This window comes from Passer montanus, unplaced genomic scaffold, assembly GCF_014805655.1.
Source record: "Passer montanus isolate IOZ18808 unplaced genomic scaffold, ASM1480565v1 scaffold45, whole genome shotgun sequence".
In the NCBI taxonomy this organism is placed as follows: Eukaryota; Metazoa; Chordata; class Aves; order Passeriformes; family Passeridae; genus Passer; species Passer montanus.
In genome coordinates this window covers 3,010,531-3,017,764 of record NW_024369373.1, presented here as the reverse complement: position 1 = coordinate 3,017,764, position 7,234 = coordinate 3,010,531, and the positions used below count along the sequence as shown (strand labels likewise).

General features: G+C 41.0%; 1 long non-coding RNA gene across 1 annotated transcript; it reads right to left on the bottom strand.

Moving 5' to 3' along the window:
- Nucleotides 1–3,635: 3,635 nt before the first annotated feature.
- On the bottom strand, nucleotides 3,636–6,946 carry LOC120508156. Its single transcript, XR_005628943.1, has 3 exons — nucleotides 6,848–6,946; nucleotides 5,821–5,972; nucleotides 3,636–3,874 (listed from the first exon to the last, which is right to left on the bottom strand). It is a non-coding gene; the product is annotated as an uncharacterized LOC120508156 (long non-coding RNA).
- Nucleotides 6,947–7,234: the final 288 nt, after the last annotated feature.

Genomic DNA, 7,234 nt, shown 5'->3' with positions numbered 1-7,234 from the left:
CCAGCCCAGTTGCTCCTCGAGTGCACGGCATATAGTTCACACTGTGGTTTGACTATTGTAAATACACATCACTTCTAAATAAACTCATAAGCACTCAAGAACTGTATGTATGTGTGTAACTATGTATGACAGCTCTTCAGAGTCCTTAAAGTTGTAAACACACTGATACAAGCAACCCTTTACAAGCTATGGATCACTCCCAAGGTGGATTGCAGACACTGCCAGGAAAAAAAATAATTCAAATGCCATTTTCTGAGTTGCAAGGGAATTACCTTACTCTGTTCTGTCCCACAGTATCACCCTGCCAGTCCTTCACCAATACCACTGCAAGGTCACACCTCAGTCAACACAACTGTCACGCCTTCTGTGTCCCAAGGAACAGGAGAGGGAAGTGGGAACCAGAGGCAGGGACCTGGTCCCAGCCTTGCCACCCCTTCCCCACCGTGTTTCTAGCAGTGGGATGGAAGCATCACTGCAGTTATAAGGTTCCACACGTGCAGTTATAAGGTTCCACATGTGAGTAAGGTGGTCGCAGGATGGGCTGCAGGTTTGTGCTTAGTTGAAGGGAAACTTTCACTGGTAGTGAAAGGCAGGAAAATTGAAACCTTTAGCAAACATTAAATGCCCTTAGAAAGAAATTGCTGTCTTTGTGAGCTGCCACATCTGAAGAGTTGTAAGGTACCACAGGAAAAAAGTCTTTATGAAGAGCTGATTCATGTTTTATGTCACTTGTGCACTAACTAACTACAGACTTCTGAAATTATGGAAAGGAGGAGAATATTTTTTGTAATTATTTTTTTGTAATTATTGGCTACTCAGGCCACTGAAAGAAAGTATGTTTCTCTGGGTACAACTAATTCTGCTTGTGGTTTCAGAGACCCCTGCCAATATTTCAATAATATACATATTATGAACTGCTACAGCTGGCAAGGTGTACCTGTGTTGTCTATTCCAGGGAAGGATTTTGCTGCCTATTCAAAATGAATAGATTCAGAAGTGGAATCCAGCATGGAAAATGAAGGAAGGTCAGGGGAAGGGTAATATTTATGGAAGATTGAGCATTTTAGTGTGCTACTGGCTTCAGGGTCTGCACTCCCTAAAAATACGGAGTTTTATGCACTGGAGTGCTGAGCAGACAGAGTGTAAGTAAAGGATTTGTTTGAACCTTCACAAACAGCCAGTTGCTTAGTATTCAACAGAGAAAAGAAAAGGTACTTCTGCATTTTATGTTGCTCCAGAGCAGAAACATTTTACCCAAATAAGCAACCCAATGAATGCTTTTCAATCAACAAGAGCAAAGCCCTCTGAAACACACCTTGGTGCTGGCACTCGTATGGCAGATGCATCTTTCTGGAATGTCTCTCAGTGTTGGGGAACAGCATGGAACTAGTGCATGGACAGCTGTGAGACAGCTCTAAAGGGTGGATCAAGTGCACCAGAAGATAGGAAGATGGGTCTGAGGGTCTGAGAGAGACATGGGGGCAGGTACTTGATACCGTTCAAGAACTGCCAGCCACAATTAAGTTGCAGATAAACCATGAGAGTTAGCACTCCATGGCTGAATTCATCGTCTGGAAATACATGAGTGCTAGTGAGCTGAAAAATGTGGGAGAACTATACAATGCCAACAGCTGCCTGGTTCAAATGTGTGAATCTAACAGGACTACAAAAAATTCTCATCCTGGTGTGACCAACCATTCATAGGACCAATGTTTGTGTCCTGAGCATACCCAACCTGTAAATAATATTAACTTTCCATGTTGGTAGCCAAATGTGTGTGCTCAAAGACTGAATGGACATGAATGCTACACAACAGAACATCTTTTCTACACCTACAGAGCCATTTTGATAGAAAAGAGGATGAAAATATGAAGTCCTGTAAATAAAGAAATATGGAAAACTGTCCTTACTAGCAACCAGAAGAAAACAATTTTCAGAGCTTCCAATTATCAGTCTTTAAGCATTAAACTCAGGGGTGGGAGGACACAGGGGAAGCAGCACAACAAAGTAAAAATACTGACTCTAAAAACACCCTTGCAGATTGCAGCAAGGGAACTCATGGATCGGATAAGAATGAGAAGGAATTGAAGCACTTTTCTTCTTCATAGCACACTGCTTTGGGTCCCTGGTGCAAAGCACATGAGCACATCATCCCTGCTCTTCCACACCCTTCCAAAGGCTGAGGCTGAGGCCTCGCATCAACATTTTTAGGATGACAGTGGCCAAGAAATAAAAACAACTTACATATTTGCTCAATGTCTTTTGCAGAGTTCCTACTAATATCAGTTAATCACAAATGGACTATACCCTGTATTTCCTAACCCCAACTTAGAACTGATTTTTGTCTTGATTAATTCAATTATCAGACTTGGATTCGTTTTAGCTGGAACATATTGGACCTCTGACTCCTCAGACTCATTTTCATGTGCCTGGGAGCAAAATTCCAGTTATATATCTATATATTCACTCTGCAGCAACTCTTTCCATATCAGGCATAACTTTGCTCACATCCGCAAACCTCCCCGAGCAAGAAATGAGCAGTGCTCCAAGGATCAAGGATATAAAAGCAGGTCCTGCTCCCTGCTCTGTTTCTATGCACATTTTTTTCCCTGTAGTATATAAAGTGACTTACAGGAAGCTACCAGTAGTGGAAAGTTGTAATTCATTGGAAAAGAATCTGTGCTTTAAGGAACAGGTACCTTCTTACTGGATCTCAAATAATATATCACATAATGCAATTATTCTATGTCTCCTGGTCATCACATGGTCTTGGGGAAATCAGAGTCAGATTTTTAATATTGAGTATGTAAGGATCCTAAGGAATTACAGACTACATAGAACTGTTCTTGTCTGCATAACCAAACCCCTCACCAGAAACAAGCAATTTTTAAAAATTATGATCCGTCGTCCATTTCACACATACATACATAAAAAATAAAGTGCAATAAGCATTCTTTGGGATGGTTGCTTACCCAAAACATGCCAGACAATTACACGGTATGCTGTTTTAATTAGAAACTCTCCCTCTCAACAGGTCCCATTTGAAATGTGTGACACTCCTCTTTACCCCATGGCTGGAGTAGAATTGTATTACAATCACATCTCCAGTCAAAGAACATTGCCATTTTTTCCTAGATCAGACACCTGCTATCAATTTGAATGGTATCTGATTGAATATTTGTGCAGGAAGGACAAGAATCAATTATTCATGAGTACTAAACAATAGACTGTATAAACACAGTTCATGAACCTGAATCCTTTACAACCTAGCTTATCTTCGATACATTTATAAGGGCAGTCACATCTTTTAAACAACTGACATATTTGAGGCCCCCAAAAAAGGGGAGAGAAAAAACAGGAAACACGTTTTTGTTAAAGAAAATGTGAGGTGTTTTGGATTAGGTGGAGTTTGTGTTCTTTTGCTTATAAGAGTGGTAATATTTAACTGTTTAACCAAATTTAACTAAATATCTCATGTGACAGACATTTCCCTGAGACTCCCAGCTCACATTCTGCTGAATCAGGTCATTTGGGTAATTTAACTGAACACGAAAATATATGCAACTATTACATTCTTACCCATGAGTCTTGTATGAGTTTTGGACTCCTACCTGTTCCTGGCAATTTAGCAGAACAAAACATTTTGAGGTTCTTCCTGTCACTGGGTCTTCTCCATTGCAGGAACCTGTGTTGTTTCCCTGGCAGCTCCATCACTTTTGGGTTTCCAGCACAGTTCAATTAAGCTCAGCTGGGTCTGCAGTGCTGATATGGTTGGGCTCATGCCAGCTGAAATCCTGCACCTTGGTGTCTCAGCTGAGCGTGGCCATACAAACGTGGCTGATGTCAGATCCACATATCCAGGAAAAATGCAATCCTGACATCATGGTGGAATGATACAGTAGAGACCAGTAAATAATGTATTCTGTTAAGAAAACTCCCTCTCTCCAAACAAGGCTGTTAATGCTGCTGTCGTGTTTAATATATTTTTATATATACCCCTTTTATTTTCTGGGCTGGTTTTGCCCGGAGTTGAATTTATTTTCTTCACAGTAGATGGTATGGGCTGTGTTTTGGCTTGGTGCTGAAAACAGTGTTGATAATTCAGGGATGTTTTTGTTATTTCTGAGCAGAACTTACACAGAGTCAAGGCCCTTTCTGCTCCTCACCCCACCAGTGAGGAGATTGGGTAGGGTACAAGGGATTTTAATATATTTTTATATATACCCCTTTTATTTTCTGGGCTGGTTTTGCCCGGAGTTGAATTTATTTTCTTCACAGTAGATGGTATGGGCTGTGTTTTGGCTTGGTGCTGAAAACAGTGTTGATAATTCAGGGATGTTTTTGTTATTTCTGAGCAGAACTTACACAGAGTCAAGGCCCTTTCTGCTCCTCACCCCGTGGGGTACAAGGGATGGTGAGGGGACACAGCTGGAACAGCTGATCCCAACTGACCCAAGGGATATTCCAACTCATTTGGAAACATATTCCAGCATATAAACTGAGGGAAGAAGAAGGACGGGGGTATGTTTTGTGTTCTGACATTTGTCTTCCCATGACACTGTCACACATGATGGAGCCCTGCTTTCCTGGGAATGGTTGGACACCTGCCTGCCATGGGAAGTGGTGAATGAATTCCTTGTTTTGCTTTGCTTGCTTGTGTGGCTTTTGCTTTACCTATTAAAATTATCTCAGCCCACAATATTTCACACTTTTATTCTTCCAATTCTCTTCCCCACTCCACTGGTGGGGGGAGGGAGAGACCAGTTGTGTGATGTTTATTTGCCAGCTGGGGTTAAACCACAGCATTTTCTTATGGCAATGGTTTATATTTCAACGTTTAAAGCATGTGACATTCTGGAATTACAGCATCTATATTTAAAGTTCCAAGATTATAGCTTCTAGTGGTGAGTGCTTGAACTCTCATGAAATACAATTTGATTTAAAAATCAATCCTCCGATTGAGTTTAAAAAGGCACCTAGTGCTGTTTATTTGTTTTTATGGAAAATAATACAGGCAATTAATTTCTTTCATACCTTAAGTGTCTGAGTTATGAAAGTCCATAATGCAACATGGCATGCTTGATGAATAACAGCTGAGGTGATTTAGTTTAGAGGAAGTGATTGGCATTCAGTGATTTTGATAAAAACTTGTGTGAGGTGCAACAGGCATCTCAGCTCTACAGCTGATTCACTGAAAACAAAAGCAGACTGAATAAAATTTCTATCATGTGAAGTTTTATGCTGGGGAGTCAGATAGAAGGAGGAGGACGTAATTCTTTCCTAGATCTAGTAGCTGCTGCTTTAAGAAAAGAAATGACAAGGTTATGGGTTCTCCCTCTGCCATGCACCTCCTTCATAAATTTTAGCATTAAATTATAAATAAAACATATGAGGACTCAGCTCAACAAGAAATATGTCTGGACTTTGGCACTGTAAAGGTCTGCACAAATCCATACAAGCTGCTTAACATTGATTTTCTTTGGCGTCTTTCGCAGCCCTATGCGGGCTGCAGTGGAAAAGGCAGACATGTCTTTTATTGTATCAGGCCCTTTGCCATTAATTACAGACATGCCTTTCCTTAATGACTGGGCACAACTGGCCTGTTGATCCCCTGGCTGGATCACCAGAGGATGGAATCAACAGCACAGATGGGGAGTGTGGGCCATTTGCTATTCCTGGCCTCCCTCTTCTCCCCATCCTCTTCGCTCTTTGCCAACGGGAGCTTGGGGCCGGAACCCCAATGGGCCAAATTTTCCTCACTCCCTGCTCCTTCTGCAGTTTCTTCAAAGCAAAAGTAAGCCAGCACACATCTCCACTCACCTTCAAGCAGAGGTCAGTGGGGAAAGCAAGAGGAAAGACTCATCTTTCATACACCTAGAAGTGAAAAACTCCACGGCAAAGCCAATATTAACTTCTCGCTCAATGTGGAGAGCTAACCAAACTGCCTGAGTCTGCAGAACTGAGTGGAAAAGCTGAAAAAAAATTAAAAATAAAAAGTTTTGCTTGTGGTATTTTCACATCTTCACTCTGGCGCTGGCTAAAAAAGTAAATGGTCTTGGTGGTTGGTGCACAGGGCCAGGAGCGAGGAGCCCTGGGCTCTATTCATACCTCTGCTACTGACTCACGGACGCAAACTGTTTGCACAAAATTCTTGAAAAGCATTTGTTAATCTTAAGAGCCTGTTCTTTGTGCATAAACAAGTAGAGACATGTGGGCACTGAGCATCTACTGCTTTCCATAAAGCCAAAGAGAAATTCTGGCGCACAATGTGCCACTGTTAACCATCCAGACCAAGACATGGACCTTCATTCTGCAAGCACAAAGCACGCTTCCATCTGAGTCAGAAAGACGAGAACTCCTCCTGTGCCTAAGAAAGATTATTCTAGAAGATGCAGGACTTGGCATTGAATCATTACACCAAAAATTGCTGGACACACGAGCTTGAGAAATTACTGTTTCTCTCACCTGCTAAATGGACATTAATCATGGATCATAATTGTCCTTTGACCTCCTGTTCTGGTGTGCCAGTAAACCTGGCAGTTCCTCAAGATCAGATCTGTTTCAGAAAAACAAAGTTTGCTGTAGTATTTTAAAGAACCTTAGAAGATTGTTTGATTCATGTCTGTGCATCTTTCAACAAATGTTTTTCAGAGGATAATTTTTAATTTTTTTCAGTATTCCCTTGTGTATGACAGGTACGTTGAATTGCTTTTCTTAATAAACCTTTCATATCAATGGCATTCTCCTGGTTAAATTGTGCTTCTTGAGCAAGAGCTACTGAAACATGTATCTGATTAGGAAAAACCCATGTTCATGTTAATTTCATGTTTTATTTATTTTTACTTACCTTTGACATATTTCCTGGAAGATCTATCAATATTAACCCATCTCCATGATTGGTTCATCCAAATAATGACTGTTGAGCATGTAAAACAAATTGGGCAAGACCCTGCATGAAGAGCAGAAGGTAGAGCTCTCATCAAAATCAATTCTCTCTCAGATATAAAAGGTCATTGATAATTATGCGCATGAATCTAAGAACGAAATTTGCCTCATTGAGTGGTATTACCTCTTCACTTGCAATCACACAGTAAACAGGAAAAAGACAGAATTGACTGAAACATCCTTGCTGTTGTCCTACCAGCTGAACACTCTGTTTCTGTCCACAACTCACTTTCTGCTGAATTGCCAGCATTCAGCATTTCAAAACCTGATGCATTTTCTTTGCCCAGGG